Genomic DNA, 26993 nt, shown 5'->3' with positions numbered 1-26993 from the left:
CTGTACTCTGCTTTGAGCTTCACTTCTCCTCTGGTCACCTTAGTGAGCTCCTCAGACTCAGTTTTTCCGTGCGTAAAATGAGAATAATTGTTCCAGGAACATGGTGAGAAGCGATTCATTGGCGCTTTCTGGGACTCACAAAGGAAACGCACTACTGAAGTGCACAAGTTTACAAAAACAGGTCCTCAAGTGTAACATAATGGCATTTGTGATTTCAAAAATTTAAGCATGAATCTATACTGTGAATCTCAGCTGAGCTAAAGGTATTTTTTGTCAAGGAGACTTTTGACTTTTTTTTTTTTTTTTTTAAATGATAGCTACTCTGTGATTCATGAGTCAAGACGCTATACAAATACCAGAAGGCGTAAGTGAGTTACAGATATTTCTCAGGAATGGCACAACAGTTCTCCATTACCCAATTCAGTCAGAATATCCTATTTATCTTTTTTCTTTTTTTAATAGCTGAATCCTGCAATTTTTAGTTAAGTGAAAAATCTGTGTGAGGCAACATGCTCTTTGGCTGGAAATGAGCTTGGATAAGAATTACAACTTACATTATAAAAACAGTTTAAGAAAATGATATATAATAGTCTCACTGTAAATTATACATCTTCAATGGCATTTAATAGCCTTTCATTTCTATCAGTTGCTCATTTATTTTACAAGACAAGACTAGATTCTTGTATCTAGGTGGTTTTAGATATTATTTCCCCTTGACACAAGTAACATTTAAATTAAAGTGTATCATCCTTTTAGAAAAGTTTTGAATGTGTTTGTCTGAGGATAGAGGAGGTTGGCAAATTTGTGGTGATACACGGTTCATTGAAAAATACCTGTCTGGCAATATGAAAAATGCTTTGTGGAGATGCAAACTCTTTCAATGAGAAACGTCAGGTTCAGAAGAGAATTGCTTCCTCAGTCCAAAAAGAAGCCCACGGGAGGCCAGGAGCCGGTGTATCCTCCTGTGACATGTGGAAGACCCAGGTTCAAGGCTCTCCAGGAATTTGAATCTGGCCTCTCTGGATTCAGGTGAGCACCCTGGCAATGGGGTGAGGGTAAACCACGCCTCAGTAGGTTTCAAGAAGAGTCGGAATATTTTGTTTCTTATTCCAGGGCAAGATGAGAATTCTCTGGGGACTTGTGAAATTTTCCAGAACGGATAAAGCCATTTCTTTGACATCACTTCTCTGCAGCCCATGTTTTTGGAAATTTTTAGGAGACTGGATAGACTTAGAGTTGCTCAGAAGTTAAACGGATCACAGGGACAAATTTAGCCATGACATAAACTTGTTGACTACCAAGATGCTCTACTACCAGCAGGATTGAATTTGGCCAGTAGACAATATTTATGCAAAAATGCAACATATTTAGTAAGGAGAGGATCAAATGCTCATGGGGGGCAGAAGGGTGGAGGACATATGGGGGTGAGCTGGAGAGAAGTGAGGGGAAGACAGAAAGGAAAAGGTCATAGCGTGAAAGGGTGCTGTGAATTCCAAAAGTGTCTAATTAGGTTTCTGGCTGTGGAATTTGCCTTTGCCCCAAGCCAAGAAGTCCAGCTGTTTTACAACAGGGCTTTTGCCTCCTAGCAATGACTGCAGACAATGTGTGACCTAAACTGCAAGTGTATTTATAAGGACAACTTCCTTCACTCTTCACAACAGATTCCATAAAATATGTTGAAATGTTATTTAGAAGGTCGCATAACTGTTGCAGTTTTTCATGCACTTTTCTTGCTTTTGTTGAGAGTCTAAATACAATTTGGAAAAGTCCTAAAAAGAAAGGGATGAATTTCATTAAAAGCAGCCCTCTGAACTTGTATTCCAATGGATTATTTTTAAAAGTGTCAGTCTTCAAAAAGAAATGTTTGATGGAATATTAAATTTGGTGAATAATTGCCAGTTTCCATGTTTGTTAGCTTTTATACACCACATTAAAGCATTCATTAATAAAGTGTCACACAACACTGCTTTGATTGAGTCCTAAAAGGTTAATGACTTGATACGGGCTGGTATTCTGAGCTTTACTGTTTGCAGGCGGTTTGTGGTGAATGTGAAGTGCTTTGAAATTGTAACAATGAGAAATCTTTTATTTTCCTCTATTTCAAGTACAGAAAGTGTTCTCAACCAATCTGGATGTGCAAGACGAACTAGACTTATCACCATTAAACAACAATAATTAAACGACAGTAGATACAGTCATGAGGAACAGGGTATGTTGTGCCTTTTTTTAAAAAGTAAAAATATTCATGTTCATACAGCTCCTCAGAGAAGGATGGAGTAAGATGATTGCTGTCCACCTACTCCTGTTTGTATCTTTAATCTGCCTTGCCAACCAATTTTGGGGGCTGCAGCTATGTTTCCCCCCTTTTGAAAGTGATTAGCCAATCCAGAATTATTCCCTATTTTTAGATATGATTAATACTTTTCAAATTGTCAGAAGCTTTCAAAAAGTGTCTTTTAAGTGTGACTACTGTGGACAGGTCCATGAGGTTAGGCTTTGAACGAGTCAGAATGCAGGTTGGAGACACGACCAATATTTTGTCCAATGCCCTCTTGATAATGGCCAAGCTGGGTAGCCTGGTCAAGTACGGGCATCTTTATATGCTTAGGAAAGTGTTGCATTTATGTAACCTGAAAAGTCCATGGGCAACAAAAAGTAAGAAAATAACATTTCTGAAGCCTATCCTCTTAACTACGTTGTGTCCAGATTTTACAAAATTTGAACTCTTCTAAAATGGAGATAAGCTTCTTGACAAAGTCATGTGTGAAGTTAATTTTGTTTTAAGATAGTACTGAGGTTCTGCTCTGAGGGGAGTTGTTAGTAAAACAAATGACTCTAACTGTTTTAGTATGGAAGAAAAATCAAAGCATTTCCATGAAGTAACAGGGGTGACCTGCTGTAACTTAACCATTTCCTGAGCAAATACAAGCTGCTCTATTGGATGTGGGACAGTTCCCATGTTAGCCATTGTACAGAGATAAATAAAAGTTCATATAAAAGAGCCCACCAAGGGTTATATGGCTGCAATTGTTTCCAAACTGAAACAGCTTAGTATCTGTTTATGATTGTCAGTATCATGTTATATTGTTCTTGTAGAATCCATAAAACCTAAAAGTCTGCAGTATTGCCTCTAAACAGCCAGCGGCTGCAGCTGAGAGACTTCAGAGCCAACGCATTTAAACAGAGGGGAGGTAAAAAACAAAAGTTAATAAAAAGTTGACCTTGATTTTATTTACCATCTTAATCTAATTTTGATGAGGTGCTTCATTTGAACATAGAAGAACAAAAAGCCAAGCCCAAGCTGATAAGATTAAAGTACATAAACTTGCATCCTATAAATGTTTGTTTTTTTTTTTTTTCTTCAAGTACTGGAGATGAGAAGGAAGAAGCAGTAAATCTGAATCCCAACTTTCTCACCATAGGTCATTTTTCCACAGTTCAGAATGGTGCCTGTTAATTTTCTGAGCCATTCAGATGTACAGCATGTTATCATATTAGCAGTACTTAGATGAAGATATTCATTTGCATTTTCATAGTCACTTCCTTTGCATTGTGTATGACAAGTGATGCAGAAAATGAATGGGCAAAGATGTGGTTCTCCACTCCACAAAACTATCCCTTAGAAGAAGCTACAGAACAATTCAGTGTCTCAGAAGACATAGAAGTTGTCACCCAATACAAATATAAACTATTCTCTTTTTCAGACAATGCCAAAGTGTTCTTGTTAATGAAATCATATTTCAAAAGCTAATGGCTGAGAAATAATGCATACTTGGACTTGAAAGCAAGCCGATGGAAAGATAGAACAGTTATTTGTTGGTAAATCAGATGTATTGTCAAGTACTCATACTGGCTAATTGCAGTGGCATTTTACTGTCTGATTCAGCAATTTCAGATTTTTCTGTGTTACTTCTAGCAGTTCAAACATTAACACATTTAGGGTAAGATACAGACAATCTGTTCACAAACTGCACATATATCACATGGGTATCTGCAGTGCGCAAGCCTTTCTGTAGGAACAGGAACATGACAATGACAACAAGAGAGAAAGAGGGAAAGAAAGAGAGAGAAAAAAAAAGAGCACATCATCTGATTAATCCTATCTCAAAGATACTTCAAAGCAAATTATGCAGAGTAGCTCTTATCAACTGCAGCTGCTTAGTAGGAATGTCATGTGAGCAACACAGTTTGGAAGATAATGGATTTATGTCTAGCAGGAAGTCAAACGTGTGATGACTTCATGCATATTCTGTTAGGAATCATGTTGCTAATATTTTTTCCCATCCCAACAATGTCATATAAGAACAATGAAAATCTTACATTTGAAGCCCATATCAGATGACACAGGGAATGCAGATGAGAGGGAGCTTTATTTCAAGGACAGATCACATTAGGAATGATTCCTTTTAGAGTTGTCCTTGCCAGAAGCAAAGCTCTTAGCTTTCCTGATTCAAAAACAAGAGGCACATCCTCATGTGAGTAAGTGACATTGTTCTCTTAAAGCCAACAGTGAGATGGTAATTTATGATTTGGTCTATGTACTGATGAGTCTGATATCTGAGTCTATATTGCTCACTCATAAACAAACTCAGTTTGTTCCATTTCTCAAATTAGGACTCTATATACTCACAGGCACTCAGAAAATAAAAGAGAAAATAATCATACTTGCTGAACTTAAAAAACTCAGCACTTCCTATTTTATGTCTTTCATAATAATTTCATATTTTATTATCCTCGCCTACAGTGGTCTTTTACTATGTCTGTATAAACATCATTTCTAATGGTCTCAAAGGACATACTTGGTATTTTCAGAACAAAACAAAATTAAAACACACACCCAGAAACCACACACATGCACACATGGTCCCAAAGTCCTGTAATGCTTAAGGCTTGATTCAAAGCCTGTGGGCGTTTCAGTGTGGGATCTGGGCTGTGATGACTGACAGATTTGGCTAACAGTGTTGTGACACGCTGAACGGCAGCTGAGCCTCTTGCCTTCTCCCTGGCTCCTCTAGTCAGCAGCACTTGTGGGGTAATTCAGAGAGACGTTCAGCCTCTGTGGAGATGGTACTTCATGTCATCCTGAAACAGCCTCATCTGGCTGCCATCACTGGTGAAACACAGACCCCAGGGGGTAAAAATGCTGCTCAGCGCAACAGCAGGCTTCAGAAAAAGGAAGACTAAAAATGGCTTGTGCGGGGACAAAAGCCCTAGACATTTTCTTAACTAATTGTTTGTTTTTATTAGCTTATGGAAAGAGAAGTGATCCAGCAATGTAAATGGCAAAATATGTGAAATGGCTAATGAATTTAAGGACTTAACAGCAGGAACTCTACTGAACCATTGCAACTGATTCTTATTTGTACTGCAGCAGGTTTACCAGGAACAGTACATGCATAAAACACTCCACAGAGATCCCAATTTTAATTGGAAATCTGTCATGTTCCAGCAGGGGGAAGGTGTACTCGCACAGCCTGCATATGCATGCAGCAATTACACACACGCAGCAATCACACACATGCAGCTTGCACGTGCAGCTGTGCTGCCACATTCATTGGCATGCAGATAATGAATTAGCAGGTATATCCCTATACATTTTCATTTCCTCATACGCTATCTTGAGCCATGGTACATGTACTACATATGCTTAGGTCACAGAAGGGTTAGGGACATAACTACTGGATCCCAAGGGACAGATGGAGCAAAACCAGCATAATCCCTGAATCCAGCTCTTTACTATTACTCTCTGATCATGAAAAGCTCAGCAAACTTGGAACAGACACTTTTATCCAGCAGCTGTTTGCATATCAGAGGCTAAAACCATGCATAGAATCTGAGAGAAAGATTTTCCAGGCAGGCTCAAAGCAGGTAGGGAACCAGAGTCCTTTTTCTGTCATGGCAGCAGCCCTGAAAGACCAGCTCAAGTCTTCTATGCAGTCTGCTAGAGCCTTGGGATTACAGTGCTCTTCCAGTCCATGGATTTTTCCTCTCCCCCCGCCCCCCCTTTTTTTTATGTGTGTGTGCAGCTCCCAACACAAAGAATGCGCTATCAAAGCAGAGCACTAGAATTATATAAATGCTTAGTGCTATTACTATAAAAAGCAGCAAATATCCTCATATATGCCTGCCCCTCCCCATGGGAGTTCTGGCCATAAGCTTAGGCAATCTGAACTCAAATGTATAGCCGTGGAATTGCACCCTACGTGTTCGCTCTTTTTGACATAAGAGCTGTATGCTCTCCCACAGGCTGGTGTCTTCCTTTTTTCTCTGTAGGAAACTCAAAGTGCTTCTGTTTTACAGATCTCTTTCAAGCATGATTAAATTGGCCTCAAAGGAATGGGATTTAACTGAAGAAGGCCAACTGGTATTTTTTAACTGTGCCCAAGAATCCATGCTTCATAAATAACAACTGGTAAGCCCCATCACCATGCACAGTCACAAGTCCCCCAGATGAACGTCAAGCAAAAAGTGTATCATTATCACACTGTGTTTAAAGGACAGAAGACATATATTTTAGAAATAATACCTTTTTCCATTCCCCTCTCTGCTTCTTTTCTACAACTTTGTTCTTGTAAACAGCTGTGCGAGTTTAAGTGACAAAGGCACACAAATCTGTTATGCTACCCTATAACACCCCACTTCTTTGTCTTTACTACTTTTTTTCCACTGAGCTTTTTTTCTTAAATTTAATAGATTTTAAGGACTTTCACCTCAGTCCTTGAGCAATTCAAGGTGTAAACCCCAAACAGCAGTTTCTGCATCAGATGCAGATTTTCTGTTTGAGAGAGGGAATTTCTTTTGTAAAGAAGCAATCTTAATTTAAAGACTTCAAACGATCTACTGCATCCTGCGGTAGGTTGTTCCAATGATTAATGGCCCATACTAGAGAAAGTACGGCAGCTTCCAACCATTGGATCTTATTGTGCCTTTTCCTGTTAGACTAAATAGCTATTTGTTATCAGAAATCTCTTCCTTATGTAGATACCTGCAGACTTTGATTAAGTCACTTTTTAACTCCTTCTTGGATAACCTTAACAGATTAAGGCATGTTTTCCTGACTCTTTTTTATTTGAACTTTTTTTTTTAAAAACTTTTTTCTAGTTTCATCATATATTTCAAGAACTGACCCAATATTCCCATGAGCATCCTCACTGATGCTATATGCAGGTATAATAGCATCTTCTGAAATCTAGTTAATGCTGCAATTTTCTTCTTGTCTTCACATCCTCCTCCGTATATCGTACTGAAAGTCTGTGTATCATTGTTATTCCTACTGTTATTCCCAAATCCATGCTGAGGCCCTGAGTTGCTCTGCCAGCTCTTCCCACTCTGCCCCGCCGTGGCTTTGGCTGCCTGTGCCCCAGGGCTGCTCTAACTCGGTGCAGTTGTGCAACCCTGGAGCGAGCTCCCATGGAAGCAGCTAAGCTGTGAGAAAGAGCTGCGTGAGAAAGCTGGAGGAAGCATCATGTAAGGCTTGTACCCACTGGCTTTGAAGCTGCATTTAAGCTCAGGCTTTTGCTCTTGGTCCTTGCCCAAGTTATATTTTAGATGTACCTGTGCCAGACTTGTACTGTGCCAAGCCAGATCTGGCCTTGCTAACCTGGCCTCCCAGCTTCACCTCACACCTGCCTTGGCCCTATGGGCTTGTCTGAGATGAGTGGGCTTTTGGCTGACTGTGGTTACCATCGCTGGATCTGCTTTTTCTGGGCGGTGCGTCCCTGCCCTGTCTTGCTGTCACCCTCAGCTACGGAATCAGGGCCAGTGCCTGTGGGGCCCCAACAGAGGATGGTGGCTTTCAGTTCCCAGTTACTCAATATCATCTGTTTGTTTTGTTTAGTCCATTTAATGTGTTTATTGCTTTGTTGGAGTTTCTAACTTCATCAATAGAACTTGCTATTTCATCAGAAAAACTAAGATCAAACTTGCCTGACAAGTGTTAACTTCCCTGAAAATGTGCTGAGGCAAATATTCTGCTACTGGCATTTAATTATTTACTGATTATCTCCAGTGTTAACTTCCAAGAATGGGACAACAGCTCTTTTCAGCTTAATAGGTTGAATGTCTATTAGTCATCACGTTTACCATTTTAAAACATTTGCATGACCTTAGCTTCTTTTACAGCCCTCTCAGACTCTTCCAGCTTTTTTAAAAGTCAGTGTATGCAGATCAGAGTGTTCCCTGGCAAAGATGCTTTCATACCCTTGAGTAAAAGTTGTCCACTGCCATTTATTTGCTGCTGGGTAATATTTCTCTGCTGGCTGATGGGACAAGAAGAGACTCCACAGCCACTCCAAGATCCATGAGCATTCCCACACACAGAAGTTCTATAATTAAAAAGACTTTAAAAGGAGTTAAAATATTTGCAGAAAGATTAAAAGATTGGATTTTCCATTATTCTGCTCTGCAACGGAAATAGAAGAGCAGCCCTGGCTGTAAGCCCTCTCTGTATTATGTACATTAAATACCGCCTGCCTTGAACTTGTCTAATTTATGCCTTTCTTCACATCTCAGCCCAAGCCTCCTCTAGAATTGCCACCCAGGCCACAGTCCCCAGATCCCTTCATCGAGAAGCTGGCAGGTTCAGCCCAGCTCTGGTCCAGGGGGGAGTCTGCACACACCAGCTCTGGGCCACGAGGAGCTGCGTCCCAGCTTCCCGCTGCTCGGGCCGGCACAAATCAACCTCAGTGCTCCTGGCAGCTCTGCCAGGGGCTGAAAAGCACTTCAGTTCTCAATGACTGGGCAGGACGTGCCCCAGCCCTGAAGCCTTTGGGTCTTGTAGAAATATTTTCAGTCACATTCTAGTGCAAAAGCTGGAGAAAGAACACCACCTTTTTTTAAAAAAAATATCATTTTTATTTAACAAAAGAAAGCACAGCAAAACTGGCCTCAGTGTGAGCAATTAGTGCTGAAAGAGCATTTGTTTTAGGAGATAGAGACATGGGGAAGACATAGAGAAGTGGTCAGAATAATCTAGATGACTCTCGAAAAGAATAAGAATGAGAAATAATTGAAGTCACCAGTAATCATGCATGGGCAAAATATTTTAAGTTTTTTCTTTTTACTTTCTTTTACTTGGGAAGACTCTCTCAGTGGAAGGATATGAGAATTTTCATAATATGTTAGATAAAAGTGTATTGATGAGCCACAGGACATTATGAAAGTCTGCTATTGCAAGCTAAAGGTATCCCTTCTGATCTGCAACAAAAAAATCACATATCTGTAATCCTTCTTGAGCTTCACTCATCATTTTCCCTAAGTACAACTTACTATTTGCATTAGTTTATTGGACTGTGCCAGGCAGAAAAGCAAAGGCAAGAGGAAACAAAATAATGTTCCTAATAACTGATTTCTCAGAACAAGATTTTCCCATCCTGCTGTAGTACAGACACTCATATGGTTTGTGCTGCTTCTAGGATACAGCACTCGCTGTGTCTGGCTTAGCTCTGGGCCCCATTGAAGTCAATGGGAGTTTTGTGCTAAAATGTATCTCGTATGCTGTCACTCAGGCAAATGTCCACCTCAGGCTATGGCAGAAGCAAAATCACCACATTTGTTTTCACTTCTGACTTGCTGAAAGTAGGATTATATTACTTGTATATTTCATTCTGATTCCTCCCCCCGATTTAAACAAAGATACCACTGTGGTATAATCTGGTACCAAGTAATGTGCAAAGAGGCTGGGGAGGTCAATTACAACTGAAATCACAGACTTTGTTTACTGTTGCCTTGCTTTTAACTCAATGTTTTCCTTCATAGCCAATCAACATGTTATTTCCTTTCTTCAGCTCCTACTTTTGTGTCTTACAACACGAGCAGTGGTGCTACTCACTCCGAATTCCCAAATTCTTCTCATATTATGCCACTTTCCTCATGTAATATAACTCAATCTTTCTCCTGCATAGATATATTACAGGGCAAAAATGAATATAACTTCTAAAACGTTGTCAAATGAGTGTAGCAAAACTGAGCCATACTGAGAGAGTAAACACTGACTGAGTCTATTTTTCACTATGCAAAATGTATTTATTACGATTTTGCTCAAATAATCCAAGGGCCCAGAAACATTCTTCAGTGAGCAGCTAAATCTGATTTTGTTTGTAACCAGCGTGAATGCTGACCTTTGCCTTCTTGACTGATCTTTGCATCTCCTCAAAAGTTCATGGAAAGGTCATAGCGTGGCACTGACTTCTTCCACGTGTCTGTGTGCTCACGTGTGCCTGTGTGTACGTGTGTGCCTGTGTGTGCCCATATGTGCATGGGGACACTTCCTGCCACTGAGCCCATGGGAGCGCTGGCCTTGCCTGCCGACAGCTTTAGTTTTGTTTTTGTGGAAATCTGGACCCACTTACACCAACAGCAACAAAGTCAAACCAGGCAAAAGGGCACATCATTTTTTTTAGCAAGCACCTTTGGTCTCCTTACTTTTCACTGGCAATTGCTCCCTGTGAAGTTTTGTCTCAGTTCAGATACATCCTTAGCTGAAGGAAATAGTACTGCACAGAATATCTGGCTTTGTAAAACAAAAGGACTGAAATGTGACCAAGGACAACTACAGAAGAAATGGCTAGTGAGGCTTTTTCTTAAATACACGTGTACTGAAGAGAAAGAGTTCTCCCCTTGGATTGCTTTGGCTTAGGTGCGTAAGAGAAATAAAAATGATTTCTTGTATATTCTTGAGCTGATTTCGTTCACAGATAAGTTCAGCGCTGCTTGTCACTGCAAAAGAGGGCCATGAATCTCACAAAGCTGCTCTGCTGACACCATCAGCTGTACAGCACCCACTTCCAAACCAGACCTTGGAAAGCAGCCCCGTTAGAGGTTTCCAGTCTCTGCTCAGAAACTGTATCTGTTTACAAACAGCAAGAATAGCTCTGAAATTGTGAAAAATGCACTCGAGTCATATTTAGAATGATTGTATGTGGGGGATATAACAATACTTTTCAAGACTGTAAGCACTGCGTATATTCATATCTCATGCTATTTATCTTGCAGATATACCACGCTGGAAGTTGCTGGCTGTAAGCTGGTGAGCTTGTAGCAGTGAAAAGGAAAGATCTCTCCGTTTGTCACTGGCCGTATATCACTGCAGCTGTGCCCTTTGATTACACAGAGGGCTCCTCCAGCCATTAATAATAGGAAACACTTTTTGTCTGGTGAGTGCATCCCCTAACACCTAGGCTTTGCACTGAGGCAGAAGAGGTAAATTAAGGATGGAGCTTGTTCATTTTACATTTACACTGGATGTGTAAACAAGGATAACCTTTGTTTTCCTCAGAAAAGAAAATATGCCATTCTTTTTCCTACCATCATGGTGACTTTTTTTTTACAGAAACAATATAGCACTGCCAATTACAACTCCTGGGGAATTGACACTAATGAATCACAATAATGCTGCCGCAGCATCATGGAAAGTCCTGTGACGCCAGCCTTCCAGATTAATTGCATCACATGTAACAGCCAAGCCACATCTGCTGGACAGGTGTGTCAGTGGAAAAGATTTTCCCAAAAAAGCAGAGCTTAGAGGAAATCAATATCTAGGCTGAATGAAGCCCTAGGTATGAATACTGCGTTGGAGAATTAGATAGCTATCTGCAATTGTCACTAATAAATGATGCTAAGATTGGAAAATTCTAAACTGGTGTAAATCGTTTAGCACCAGAGAGCACTACAAAAGGCATTTCATGCTTGATCTGCAAAATGAATCAAAATTAATGCTACGCTCATGCGGCATGCTGTTGCTCTCACCTCTTGCAGCACAGTGTATCTGAGCTGCTCCAGAGAGGTGTTGGCAGTCAGTGGTGCGTGGAATCTCTCTGGGTCTGGTCTACATTGATCATCTCCCACAGCATCTTTGACACAATAGGAAAAAGCTAAAGACCATTTGTCTTAAGACTGCTTTTAGTCATGTGTCAAAACCTTGCTTTAACCCATTCCAATTTTTATTTAAAATGAGGAATTCTGAGTAGCAAAAAAACCCAACAAAAAAATGTGAGCCTCTTCGAAACAAAGCCTGCTCTTGACAGCCATAATTCCACATCCTCTGCTCTTTGGTTGCTACAGGTAGCCATCCCATCAGTCAGGCCACAACTAGATTTGCACTGGAGGAAAGGATCCTGCAAAATGCAATTGTTTCAGAGGTATTCCAAATTTACACAGAAAGCTATCATTCCTGTCTCTGCATTTATCCCAAAACAGTGCCCTCTATTTATATTTTGGTAGAACCCACAGTTACTTCATTGATGGTCCTATGGCTACAATATATTCCTCTTAAATCTGTGCTGACAACTTATTTAGGTCATGGAGTCAGAGTTTAATTTCCCCAAGTTAGATTTATTCCCTCAAGCTATAAAGAAATACGAAAGCGCATGCTTGTTGCTGAGTCAAACACAGAGCTGAAAGTCTCCAAGGTGGAGGCTTTGGCCAGCATGCTGTGCCTCTTTTTTCAGCCTCGGTTACTTGCTTCAGGATTTGAGAATTTGGAAGCTGAAGCAATTGTAGGATGCTGCCCAGGCTCAGCAGCGGGCACGCACAAGCTCTGCTGCCACTGCGCTCCTTGGGTGTCTGGCTGTATTGAGTCCTGTCTGCAGGCGGTGAGGTAGTACCTCATTCTGGAAACCGCAGTAAATTCTTGGCAAGAGAACCTGTCCTGAGTTATGTGAATAACACAACATATATGAAATAATAAAGTATTTTATTGTTGTGTAGTGCTGTGCTTCCACAGACACATAACTTAACTGGAAAATACCATCTATCTATAAGAATACCCAAATAAGAATTAATTAGATGTGATTGGCTAAGTTTAACCAAGAGAGCAGAGCAGCGAGTTTAAGATTCTAGAAATCCAGAAAACTATACACAGCTCAATTTTTGCTATTTTTATAATCTACCTGCCCCAAATACAGTTATTATATTGGTCACTGAATTTAAATGAATTTCCCTGCTTTTAAAGCTAAGAGGAAAAGATCTCTAAATTTCTTATCAAGAGATAGTGACTTTTCAAAAATGCACAGTATCTTGAAAGTTTGGTTTCATATCACCATTTATATTCCTGAGAAATAGACATGTCTTACATTCTGTAGCACTGTTTTGTGACATTTGGATTTACAATGCTCAAGTTTAAGTCTCTAGCCCTTTGCAGTCTGTCAAAAACAGCTTCTCTGTCCATTTATTTTTGTCTTCTACGCTCAGTCTGAATATCTTTTGTAAATTTATACTTGACAACCCTCGTATTTCAGCAGCTGGCTTTGTTTCACAATCTACCTTGCTTGCTCTGTTGCATTAGCTGAAACAACAAATTTAATCCATGATGTCAACAGTAAATTATAGTGGAGATGTAATATATGCCTGACATCACTAAGGTCAAGGCCATGGTGAACATATTGCAAATAATAGATCCAAAGGGTCTCTTCATAGTGGTAGGTGCTTGCCACGCATTCAATGTTACGAGAAACAGATTAGTGCCGCATGCAGCATTATGTTAGCCTTTTAGTTACAGCCAGCATAAAACTCGAGCTAATGTAAGAGTCCTCCCTCACCACAGAAAGAGGTTCCAGAGAAGTTTGCTATGTCATTATATTTCATATTTTCTAACTGATAAATAATTAAAACAAGAATTACTTTACTGAAAAGATTCATTTAGAGCACACATTTTCCATTACTCTAACTGTTTGGAGGGTTGGGGGAACATTTATGGCACACCTTACCTAAACTACCTTGCCATTAAAGTATCTAAATTACCTCAGTGAATTCTGAGCACAGAAATGGTTGATGAATTGCTTTTTGCATAAATGCACTTTCCCTTTTCTAGAACCTAATTTTGTGTATAAACACACACACACACACACACACACACAGAATAAAACAACTACTGAACTCTCTGAAGAAGAAAAATTGAAGCCTGGAATTTTCTCTGTGTAATGAAGTTTTTCTAAACGTTGTTTGTATTATAAGTATCCTTGCCTCTCTGAGGACAAGCCAAAAATGGGCTCTTCTACAATGGCAAAAGAGCAGTTAATGAATCATTTTCTCCCATGTGAAACTGCTCATTCCTGTTAATTTGTCCATTTTTTACAGCCAGAGCTTTTTTAATATAAAAATTCACTTTCAGTTTAAAAGTCCATTTAGTGCCAAAGGGGGAAAAAAATGTGCCAAGTGAACCATAAACAAATTCAGTGTATGGCAGAACATGGAGATTTTCATTCCATCAACCTCTATTATTTGTTTTATCTGGCATAAAGAGCATCAACAACCCAAGGACTTTCAATCTACAATTAATCCCTTTAACTTGGCTCTGAAGTATTTTCATTCCTTTACAAGAAAGGATGGGCCAAATTAAAAAAGCTGCAGAATACACCCAAGTACAGCTACCACACTTGAGTTTCCACCTGCCCTGTCTGCATGTGTGTAACTGAACAGGTTTGCTGCTCAGCAGCCCAAGTTACCTTTTGCTCCTGTTTTTCCTGCCTCCTACTGAACAGAGGAAGCCTTGTGTGGGTTGTACCTTTTGGCCTCCATTTCAGCGAGGGGCTTAGTTTTAAGAACATGGGTAACCTCATGGGGTGCAGGAACATGTAGGGGAAAACACTTGACCCTCCTGAATCAAGGTCTCTACATACAAATCCACACTTTTGGGAAATACAAGCAATAACCACCTCTGCAGGAGCGCTGATCACTGTGTGCCTTTGCCTATATTCTTTACTCCTTCATTCAAATCCCTACCAGAGTGACCAAAAGTAATTGTCATTTATCTTGTCATGTATTCAGTGCTCCACATACAATGAGTTGATGGGTTTGGTTCAGTTCTAATGGACCATGAGTTGACACCACTTTTTTCCCCATTGATTCCTCTGTTAGTCAAAGCAGCAAAGAAATGGAGTGACAGACCACATGATAATCCTTTCTGGAGGTGGTCTGGCAAGTTTGAGTGAGGTGGGATGACAGAAGGGAATTACTGAATCTTGTGCTTTCGACCTCTAGGATAATCCTTTTGGAAGGGCAGTTTTCATTATTGATAATGTGGTGGTCAGCTGCCATGAAGGTATTGATTTAAGGATGTAAACATTAATGAGAACCCCAAACACTGAAGTTCCTGCAAGATCCTCTTATAGGCAAACAAAAAGTAGAAAAGGGAATCAGTAGCTGTTGGAACCAATCAGCAGTCTTAGTATGGGCTGCTTTGATGACTATTTAATCTCACCCATAAAAGAAGTTTAAATAATGTTGTTATGCTCTTAGCACTTGCTTTTGTGCATGATGTATGGCCAGTGTTTGCTCCAAGAATCAACCAATGTGCCTTATTCCATTAGTAGTTTCCTGTTTTCTACAAAGCTTTAGAATTTATTAGTTATTTATGTTAACGTACTAGTGCCTTATTTTACCTATTTATAATATCTTCTTTCTTCTGCCATGAAAAGCAATGAAAATTTTAGGTATTGTGGATCAGCTCAGCTTGCATAACATTTACAAATGTTCTTTATACAAACAATGTCATAGAGAGCCCTTTCTATGCTTGGAACTGCTGTTTTAACTTATGTGAAACTTTCACTGACATAAAAGCAAGACTGAAGCTTTTCTAATTCTGTGCTCCTTCTTCCCAGTTGTTTTTCAGAAAGCAGGAGAAACCCCAGCTGTATGAGCAGAGATGACACTTTTTTTTTTTCCAAGTAAAATCTGGGAAAAGTGTAGGAAGAGGAAGAACATCAACAGAAGGTTGAAGAGGTGGATAAGAAGGTTCCAGTAGGAGTAAGAACTCATAAAGAGCAGTGTGGTGGAGTCCCAAAAGGTTTTAAAATGCATATTTATTCAACAAAAATGTAGCTGATATTACTGACTACCCAGCAACTTACTCCTGTGCCTGTGTTATGCAGCAGGGGATACAGCAGCTTAGACACAAATCAGTTACTTCTGACTAACTGATTTTCCTTGATTTCCATGGCACATGGTCTTCATGGCACTTAGTGACCCTGAACACTGTCAGCATCATGGCTGCAGAACAGACTTCTTCCATAGGTCCCAGCACCTTAGCTCTGCTCATACATGTAATTTACCACAATTATGCCACTCTAGTGCAAGCAAAGGCACCATGCTAGCATGATGCTTTTAGTTTTGGGTGCTGACTGTATTGGGTCAATACTGGCGAGTGGCTTAGTTCTATCCTGTCCAGCACTGCAATTTAAGAGCACGTGTGTGGGGCAATAAAAGAGAGTTTAGTATTTCAGAAGGCAAATTATTTGTTGGTTCCCCATGTATAGTTTCAATTTATATTTTTAGCAACGCTTATGTTCTGTAACCATGTATCATCAATGGTTTGGGGTAGATTCTTCTCATTCCACTCAATGACCTACTCTACTACACCACTTCAGCAAAGGCTGAAGTTTGTTAGCATCTGATGTCTCCTTGGTGGCCTGTGTGAAGTGAACTGTCAGTGTTGATGCAGTTTCTAGGTATTTTATTGCTGAATTTTTAGACTTTTTTAGTTGTACACTTGCTCTTGCAGGTAGACATGTCCCTGAACAAAATGTCAGTGAAAGAATAGTTTAGTAAAAATGTTAATATACTGTTTCAGACACAAATCTGCTTTGGAAGAGTTTCAAATGCCTTTTGATGAGCCACAGACCACATCTGACTTCCCCTTTTCTGCCTCCAAAATGTGGCTCAGCTTAAGCCACATCAGTGCCTAAATTCCTGTGTAAAACAATGAAGGATGCTGTGCATCCCCTTTTTAACTAAAAACTGCATCAACACTGACAACTCACTTTGCACAGGCCACCTAACAGACGTGAGATGCAAATGAGTTCCAGCCTCTGCTGAGGTGACATTGATTCATCTCAGTGACGGAGAGCTGTGCTCTGTTTCCAATACCCCAAACACTCTCAGTCCCAGAAAGCAGCTGTGGACCCATATTCAATGGCTTCCAACTAATTTTCATTTATTTGTCTCTTTTCCATACATTTCTTTATTACTTTTGACATTTCTGAAAGCATTTCTCAGACATAGAGAAATCTGTCTCTTTCCAAGGACATTTCCAAGGCTTTAGGTTATTTAGGGCTCAGTTGACCATGACTATCATTTATTTAAAGGTAAATTCCTCTAAATAAAAAAATTAAGAGGACTAAAGCTTGTAAATGACCCCTAAGCTTCAGTTAACATCAGCTTGTAAGTCTGCCTTTTATTTTTTCTGAATGATCAGCAGGGAGAAATTTCACCCCCAAACCAACTATTTAAAATTACCCACCTTACGCTACCTAACAATGAAAAAACTACCTTTATCTTATAACACCCATAATGTTCATGGTTCTTCTTAGAATATAAGAAGCTTCTTAAGAGTTCTGATGGGTTATCATGCCTGGTCAGGATCTGTTGGTGGGATGACAGGGTTTCATCGGTTAGATACAATCTGATCTACAAGGATAAAGTAACAGTGCACAGCAAACTGTTCACCATTATGGAAAGAAAATAAAGTCTACATTGCTGTAATAATGCTGCTTCTACCATTTCAACTAAATAGGAATATCTGTACTGATTCCAGATCTCATCTATAATGTCATAGTCAGGATTAATTTGGTCATCCTCTTAGAACAAAATGCTTGCTTTCATAAACTGGCTTAAAAATCATGCTAACCGTCCCCAAACAGAAGTAGTGGGTGGGTGTTTAATTAATTTTCAGAGAACTGACTAGAAAATGAAGTTTTCTAAGCTGTGGCTGTTGGTGGTAAAAAACAAATGCACAATATTAATCAGAAGCTAGGCACTATTTTGGTCCAATGGACTTGTGGTTTCCTTCCATTAGAGTCCATCCTTCTGCAAGCAAGCTCTCCCCATAAGGAATACTTCTTTTCTGAGAAATACTTTCTGGGAAGAAGGCTTTCCTGGAGACAAATGCCCACCATGTAGGGAGGTCATAAGACAGCTCTCTTGAGTTCTTCACATCCTTCCTACAGAGAAAGAGTGTGCAGATCTAAAATCAGTAGGGGAGAACATCATTAACCAGGGAGGTCATATCCACTCAAGAGTTCAGCTCCACCCTCCTCCTCCTCTTCCCTTCACAGTGCACCCTTCTCACCTCTGTCCCTCCTGCCCATAGCTCCTCGCTCCTTCCTCAGCAGCACCAGCTCTAGCAAGAGCTTTCCCTGCCTGACACGGGGTCTTTCTTGCTACCACTTGTGCATCTCCCAGGTAACAAGGGCCACAGAGCTGAATTCCTCCTTCATGCCACTGCACTGGCCAGTGGATTCACTCCCAAGGCATGTTGCAACAAGAGCAGGCACGGGAACAGAAGGTGGATTTTTGACTGGGAAAGCAGTGTGGACAAAGATAATGCTTTTTGGAAGAGCTCATGTCAGCACCCAGCATGTCAATGGGTCCTTTCTTCAGAAGGAAGCCAATGACCACACTTCTGGTTCCTGTCGCGGTGCTAGAATAAACACAACTGTCCCAATCACACACGCTGCAACCTTGCTCTCAGAACTTCTGCTTCCAAATGGCAACTTGCCTGACCTAAAATATAAATATGTCAGTATACAAAATGGAAAGAAATGGAGAGTTCTGTTTTCTGCAGAAAACCCAGTTGATTTGAAAATAAATATATGGGAAATAGATAGTAACCAAGAGTAAGCATTGTTTCTCTTCAAACCTGTAAAACTCCAAAAACCAAGTAGTCTCAAAATGTGCCTTCTGTCTCTAGTTTTTGAGCAACAAGCTCATTCAGAGTTCAGAACTGGCAGAAATAAATTACAAGTCAGTTCATAGGAAAAAAAATATGTGGAACAATTTTTGTCTTGTTTGCAGAACTGTATATCTTGTTAGGGCTTGAAAAACACTGCTGTGGATTTCTCATATAGCAGGTAACTTCTTTGGGGAAATTAAGAAATGAATTAAAGTGCTGTTTATGGCTACTGAAACACTCTGAAAGCATATATTAATTATTATGAATAAGTTTAATTATTATGAATATGTTATTATTATAGATGTAAGCATGTGCTGCTGTCATAAATTATTATTTGCACTGAAGCAGCCCCTTAGACCGTATCTGAAGGAGGAGACCCAGGAGTATGTCTGGAATGTGCACCCAGCGGTGGGAGTGCTGCTCCAGTGCAGGTAAGACCCAGATGTGCTCAGGTTTTCTTCCCCCAGGTTCTCCTTTACCCTCCTCTTCCCAGGGAGGGGAAACTGAAGGGCATAGCCCTGCCAGGAGACCTGAGTACTCCAAAGCTGTGTTGTCAGGGTTCCTGGGTGCCAGCTCCTGGCATGTACCATCAGCTGCCCCAGTCCTGAAAGAGGCAGTTGTGACCTGGAACCACACAAACCCAGAGCAGTTCTCAGAGTCAATGCTTTACAGTCTTATGTATCATACTAGATGCTTCACAGATGAAAGCTAGAGATCTGCCCTCAAGACAGTACAAGAGTTCAACAAAAGGGATAAATACAATGAACTCAAGAAAAAAATCTGTTATTTCTGTGAGTTCAATGTATTTTTAAAATTAGTTTAATACTTGGGAAGGTAGCAAAGCTACATGAAGAAGTTCAGATACTTCTCTATGGCAACCTTGTTTAAGTAAGAGATAGATAACATGCTTTATTCTGACAAAAACTCATCAAAATACTATTTTGTACTATTATTTGTCTAGGCAAAGTGAAGTTTAAATTGTAAAATGCATAATCAAATGCTGAAAGGTTTGCTCTTGCTCAGAAATACATAGGAAATGGTTTCCGATGATAGGGAACTTTCTGATTCGATCATTTGTTCATGCTTATTTGTCAAAATGATATATTTTCTAGGGAAAGTTTCAATGACTTATTTGTCAGGAAAGGTTTCTTAGCTTTGTTTTTTGCTTAAAAACAGGGATAAAAGAGAATAAGCAGACTCAGCCTAGCCTAGCAGAAGAGTCACAGACTTAAAACAAGCGAGACCTGCCTGGAAGTGTCCGCTGTCCCTAATCCACTCAAATGGTTCACCATGTGACCTGCAGAACCCCCCGTCACATCTGTGATCTGTTTATCCATTTGTTTATTCCCTTTGATTTTTTCCTGTGATTTCTTTTTCTCTTTCTTACTCACATTTTACAAAGCTGTTCGGTGTGGTGTTTTTTTAAATTTTATTTTATTATTTTTTTCCCCCACGTGACTTGGTCTTATCCCTGCACAGAGCAGCTAACTTAGACATTTTAAAAAGTCTAAGGGGCCCAGAGCCAGGTTTCTTGCCTGTCTCCAGGTCATTCCTCTCGCCTCTGAAAGTGGGGAACTTGCATGTGCTTAGTGCTGAGGCATCAGGTCATGTCCTGTGTATTCAAACCCAGATTTTTTGAGTTCTCTCTAGCACAGCTCCCAAAAGTAAGGTAACCCCCCCAACCCTATTCAGAGTTGCAACATGTTTCTGTAGAGGCCAGAAACAGGTCTTTGCCCACCCTTCCCTGCCCTGAGCATAGGCATTTAGAGTTGCTCAAAATTCACTTGCAGAACACTACAAAAATTCAAGACCCTACTTATAGCATGTACAAAATTTTCTGGAAAAAAAAAAATCAAACCCTGTAAAGAGATTTTATATTTCGTTCATCTTGGCATTTGTGTCTGCTCTGCTGGCAGAGAGCTCTAATTGTCAGGGACACAATAGGCTGTGGTCTTATCTGTGATTAATAGACATGATCTTTCCAGAATGATAAATGCAGGTAGGTAGAGTCTCTGTGACTGTATCTACACTACATCATAGATTATCAAAAACCCTACAACATGGACACGATAATAAGCATCTATGGTGTCTAAAAGGCTGGCTAAGTTCCTAATGTTTAGAATTTGATTTTTATGATTTTAATAAGGCTTTGTGTGGGAACGTCCTCCACAACATAGAAATTCAGTTTTTTTAGCTGTTGCTCAGCTCTCTGTTCTGGGGATTTCCCACAACTTTGTATTTGAGATTTGCTTTAAGCAGAAAGCTACTTCATTGCAACATGAAGCCAACATTTAAATATGAAGCAAGAGTTTTGTTCTAGACCAGCCCTGCCTGGCCTGTGCCACAGTACGAAGTCTGGATCTGAGTGCCAGAAAGCCTGAAGGTGCTCATTCTGATGACTTTATTTAAATCATATTGCTAGTACAGTGCCTTCCTTCACAGCCTGCTTTGGAAATCCCATCTCCTGTTAAAAGCAGGAAGTCTTAGATAAGCCCAGGAGCGAAGAGGAGTGGGCTCACAGGGAGCGGGGACAAGCAGGCTTCATTTCATGGATGATCACACACACCTGCATCAGACACTCAATGGGAAAGTCACTAAAACTCCAAAATGTTTCATCTTTCTCATCTGTCTTTACTTGTACACTTTTCAGTGACTTCAAAGGAAAATATTCCCTGGTTTGTAGGCAACAGTATGTACTTTTAAAGGTGACTTGGCAGTTGCCAAAGGACAAAGTATCTACTGCATTATGTGGATCAACAAAAGGAAATCAGACAGGTGAAAAAGTCTTAAAACAAGGAAAGGTAGGACTGAGAGCCCTTGCTCCTCTTCAAAGCCACAGCCAGCACAGAGCTTTCATTTTAATGGCTTTCAACTAGATACGTGTGTCATAAACAGAGTCTTTTGGGAAACTCACACCACTACAGCCCCTCAAGGGAAGCATTTGGAACAATATTTTCTTTTTTTTTTTTTTTGATAGCAATGTTTCAGAATGCTGAGGTCTTCTGAAAGTTGCTGCAGTGATGGACTACCAATATTAATGTCATAGAATCATTGAATGGTTTGCATTTGAAGGAACCTGTAAGGATCATGTAGTCGTGCCATCCAATCATGAGGGGAAGAATGGTCATTACAACTGACAACCAGAATGATTAAACCACTCATTAAAGAGATAAAGAATCTGCAAATGCTGTGGCACGTAAGATGCAGAGCACCACACTACTATCCTGAAGGAAACATCTGTGGTGGAGATGTGACATTCAGAAGTATGCAACAAGTTTTCAGACGCTCTTGCAGCCTGAGATGCAGGCCACACACTGAGAGCAGATGGCTCCACTATGCTTCATCATACACAGAACTATTGATTTCTTGTCATGCCATGGTGTAGATTTTTGCTGATAGCAGGTTAATGGCATTTGGCAATAACCATTGTGGAGCTTTTTTTTTCCATTTTTTGGTGTCAATGGGTTATTTTTCTACAGAGGCACACAGCGCGGTGCTCTGATGTTTCCTCAGACCACCTTGGTAGGTTTGGGCAGTTTGTGAGGAGGGGAATGAAGCAGCTCAGCTCTTCTCTATTTGCATGGGAGCCAACAACCAAGCAGGAGGTTTTGGCTTGCATACAGCTGTCTGAGCAAGCCTTGTGATGAGGGAGTTTTCAGTACTCAGACCCTGAGAAGGAATATTTTCAGTGTATATATTTTGTACCAGTCAGCATAAGAATGAAACACAGTAGAGAAACTTGTACAAAATCAACATGAGAGTTGTATCTTTCCTTTTTATCCTAAGTTTGTGATGGATTTCCAGCCAGAGCAATAATAGCCAGAAAAGCTTTGCAGAAAAAAACGGTCAGACGATCACAACTCTTCCTCTTAGACAATTTCATCTCTAAAACTACTGATGTTTTTGCTTGCCTCCACATTAGACAAAAGCAAACTATCCAGAGCTCAGGGTCGCGCTGTCTGAAAGCTCCAGCAGTTAGCCTGAGGCTGCCTGTGTTGCAGGCAGGCCAGCTTCACCCAGGAGCATCGGCCTCTGCCCTGGTGTCCCTGACACGTGACACCCTTCTGGGGACAGCTGACTGCTCTGTTCTGTGGCCTTGGAGCCTTCCCCACTTAGGTCACCAAAGCCTCTCTCTTCCACAGGGGCAACTCTGTTTTACCCAAGTACTTCACCTGGCAGAGCCAAATTGGGAATTTGTAAGAAAGAGCAGCAGAAAAGGTCTGACAAGGGTTCTCCCTCAGAAAAATGTCTGAGTCCATGACCGGCTATGTCTACTTTATAAGCCATCTCTCTTAAGTAATTTTATTACATCAGGATTTATAATCTGTCTAATTGCTAGGTTTCCTCCAAGATTAATTAGTTGCTACAAATATCTGCTCCCATTCCTGTGTATCAGCAACTCTTAATCTTGTAATGCATACCAAGAAAATATGGAGAGGCCCATCTCCTAAATACTGATAATGACCAAGACGATAATATTCAAACACACATTACCATAAAGCGCACAAGCCCTAGAATCTTTTGGGTACAGAGACAAGATATATAAACAGTTTTATTAACATGAATGAAGAGTTTTCTTCTGTTTTTAAATAACAAAAGACATAAAGAGTGAGAAGATGAATTATCAACAAATTGAGAATTTGGCAGGCAGAAGTACCATCAAAGAATCAACAGGAGAGAGGGATCAAAAATATGAAAGAAATTCTTGGACAGCTGCAGAAAAGCACCCTCTCCAAAGCCATGTGGGCATTATTGAATGACATATGCATGGAAGACCAAAATAACTACTTTTTATCAGCTTAAGGAGATTTTAATGGGTTGGACAACTGTAGAAGACATTTCAGGAGAACCTTTACACTAGTCACCCATTTAAACAAAGTTACGTATGTGTTTAAGGGACTTGCTGCCTTGGGATCTTAATTATTATGGACAATTTCAGAATGCGTGTTTGCTTTAACATTGTCTCCTGCTGGAGAACAGCTGGCTGAAAATGGGTTGGCAAGGTAAACAGAAACAGGCCTGCAATGCTCAGCAACTCAGACAAGTCTCATCACCAGCACAAACCTATTGCCAACCTGACAAGCATAAAATGTCTTGGAAGCATCACTGTTTCATAGGCATTGTGCCTCTTGGACTGAGTCATAGTCCAGCAAAAAGATATTCAGAGCACCATGACACAGTCATTGCTGGGCGTCAGATGTTGAGGAAAGAGTATAGATCCTTACCAAATAATTTTTCTTCTGAAATATGTAGACTAATTTGGTATTTGTGAATAAACCAATGGTCTGTTAGTCTAAAGTGTAATGCTGACAGAACTGGCTGGTGCTTTGTTAGTAAACCTTGAGAACTTATTTTTTTTCAGATAATTGCTCTGTGTTCAAGCTTCAAGAGTGATCCAAGTGATTCACAGAACGGTAGAGAAAGAAAAAACTTGCCCTGAATAACCTAAATACAACAATTAGAAAGGGAGGTGGCAGTGGATATAACACAGTAGAGCTGAATTATGAACTAAGGGCTTAGTGTTTTGGGCTTTCAGAATGGTTAGTCAAACAGCCGGGGATTTTGCTCATTCTGCTGCCAGCAGCTGATGTTCTTGTGCTGGGAAAAGAGGAGAACTTAAATAGAAATGGTGATTATGTTTCTGTAGCTTCCTCCCAGAAGCCTTGTGTTTGTTCTGGTCCTGGATTCCTCTGCATTGCTAACTGTACTAGCATAAGGACCTGGCTGCAGTGTGTATCTGTGGGACACTTCTCCAGTGACGAGTAGCTACTAAAAATCACTCTGAACAGCTCTGACAGTAACTGTTTTGCCTATTAAACCGGGGTGCAGGTCAAAACCGGCCCAGATTCTGCACGCAATTTCATTGCCTCTCACAAAGCTTAAGTGTGTGCAGCTACCAGCGCACAAAAGAAGACCATATTCTTCTGCCTTGGTCTCCTGCTTTAGGAGCACAGGTTGATCTGTCAGGCAGACCTACTTGTCTATCTGTCTATGTGCCTAATTTTTAAATGACTGTTTGGGGTGAATCTCCTTTAAACAAATATAAACATAGCCATGTGAAGAAAGGGTTGCATAGAGCTGAGTCACTCCATAGTTTGGACCAAGCAAAGATGTACAGAACGACATTAAAATAGCTGTGCTAGGGAAAGGTTATCTTTAAGACTGAGCAGTGGAATAAATACTGGCAAGCCTCCCCCGGCAAGCATCTAATGATGGTGCCAAGGTTTTGAGCCTGACAAGAGAGTTGAGGTGACTCAAGAGACAGACTGGATGTGATGGAGAAAATAAAGAGAGAAAATAACATACTACTTTTGTTTTGGAGAATGACAGTCTAATGTAGTTGTCTAGAGCAGAGAAAGCAGCAGGGGCAAGGGTGCTGGCTAAAACAAAGCAGGCTTTGAGGGGCAGTTGGAGAAGAACACAGCACTATACCAGCTACTAGGAAGAAAATTAAGTCTATCCCAGCTGAAACCAGGACACATGGGCTGCCTGATGGTCCTGTCTGTGCTCCCTCCATGGAGGCCATACCTGGGAGGCACTGCTGTTGTAGCCTCCCTTTTCACAGGCAGCAGGACATCTCCATTTGCATGAGTCTGCTCTCAATAGATTTGTGATGGACTGGCCTACTTGGCTGACAGGGCTGAAGTATGAAATGGAAAAACCTAAAATTTTGTTCGAAGACCAGAAACAGTGGTTTTGACCAGCAGGTCCTATGTAGCAGGTCCTAAATAGCAGCAACGAGACAAGTATAATTATGGTTTTTACTTTCATATTCCACAGAGACTTAATACTTCCTAGCATGTTGCCCTACCAATCAATAAATAACCAATGTTTTCCTTATTTCATTAGTTTTCGTATTTGTTATTTTGTTCCAGGTTCCCCATATTCTTACTAACATATGTCGAATAAAAAGTTCAATATTTAATCACTGCAATGGGGAGATCAGTATCTTTGGACGTTATCGCACTCAAGTGCAATGGACTTAACAAGAAGAAACTTTGAATTCCATTGCTGATTGCCATGGGAAGGCAAGGACACAGTCTGCCCCAGTTTGTGATTCTCTGGACTGGCTTCACCAGTAGAGAGAACTAATATTTACAAAGCATTCTTGAAATCACAGGGCCAAAAAGCATAATGAAAATATTAGTTTACTTCTTTTTTTGAGCAGTGCATGACACTGCAGCAATCACAGCACGGTCATGCATGCGCAGACCTCTCAGTGACTGGAGGAGTGTGTTGTGTAACCACCAATTATGTTGCTACAGCTCCTGAATGGCACCATTTTGTTGTGAGAATGAACAAAGGATACCTAGGAGGGAGTGAAATGTAAGGTGCTGAGAGAGGAAAGTTTTCTCCAGCGTGCTGGGGGAATGTGAACAGCATGGCTAACACGACAGCTTGTGATGAATGATGTTACATGAAGAGAGGCTGGGCCAGATGTGCACATGCAGTGAACGCCTGTCCTCAATGAGCCGGGCAACTTAATGGCAGTGTGCGAAGAAAAGCTCCTTTCTATGACAGGACTTCATCCCCCTCTCTTTGTCAGGACCTTTCAGTTAAAAATGTTACTCTCGTAGCAAGAATGGCCATGGGCCACATGGCATTAACCCGTTTTGACACGAGGATAACACAGTGGAAACAGCTTCATCATCAGGCAGGAGTGACACAGGCTCCCTCCAAATCAAACACTCAGAAACCCAGTTTGCTATTGAGGAAATAACCACCATCTCAATTTTTGATAACAAGCACAAGCAAATTTTACTCCAGCTACTCACTATAAACTCAGTGAAATAGATATTAGGTATTAGAAATGTTGCACAATTAGAAGTGTCTTGATTGATCTTTTAGGATTGAATAGAAAGACAAAAAGGAAAAGAAGTTGCATTTAAAGACAAAAACACTCAAGGATTTGTCTAAAGATCAAAAAAAAAAATCATTTGGGGAATTTAATAAAACCCGACCTTTGTCTAGGCAAAATTCTGCGTAAACAAAATGCTGGAGTAAAGCATTTACCCACCTGTGGTTAGCAAGGCCCTGACTGAAATCCTTTATAAGCAGGTAGGATTTGGTTCTAAAACACAACTAACATCATATTGTGCTGACCACATGGATATATATGATTGACAGTGATATGTGGAGAAGAGTAAGGTTAAAGCAGTAATCAGGTAGAATTTAGCCCAGTAATCATGCCCCTTCTAACATCAGTCGTCTAGAAAAGAAGTTAAGGAAACTACTGAAGTCTCAGAAGAGATTTCCTTTCCTTCCAGTTTCTCCTCTTTGCTACTGAAATGTACATAAACATGCGTCAACAGCAAGGACTTTTTTGGTG

General features: G+C 40.4%; 2 long non-coding RNA genes across 2 annotated transcripts in view; one reads left to right on the top strand and one right to left on the bottom strand.

Moving 5' to 3' along the window:
* Positions 1-26993, bottom strand: part of LOC309441923 — a 117644-nt gene that overhangs the window by 24540 nt on the left and 66111 nt on the right. The window lies entirely within an intron of this gene.
* On the top strand, positions 10529-11407 carry LOC309441438. Its single transcript, XR_014184372.1, has 3 exons — positions 10529-10636; positions 10993-11153; positions 11330-11407. It is a non-coding gene; the product is annotated as an uncharacterized lncRNA (long non-coding RNA).

Source organism: Streptopelia decaocto, assembly GCF_964273445.1.
Source record: "Streptopelia decaocto genome assembly, chromosome: 6".
Classification (NCBI taxonomy): domain Eukaryota; kingdom Metazoa; phylum Chordata; class Aves; order Columbiformes; family Columbidae; genus Streptopelia; species Streptopelia decaocto.
The sequence above is the reverse complement of the archived record's forward strand: the minus strand, read 5'-3'. Positions and strand labels throughout refer to the sequence as shown.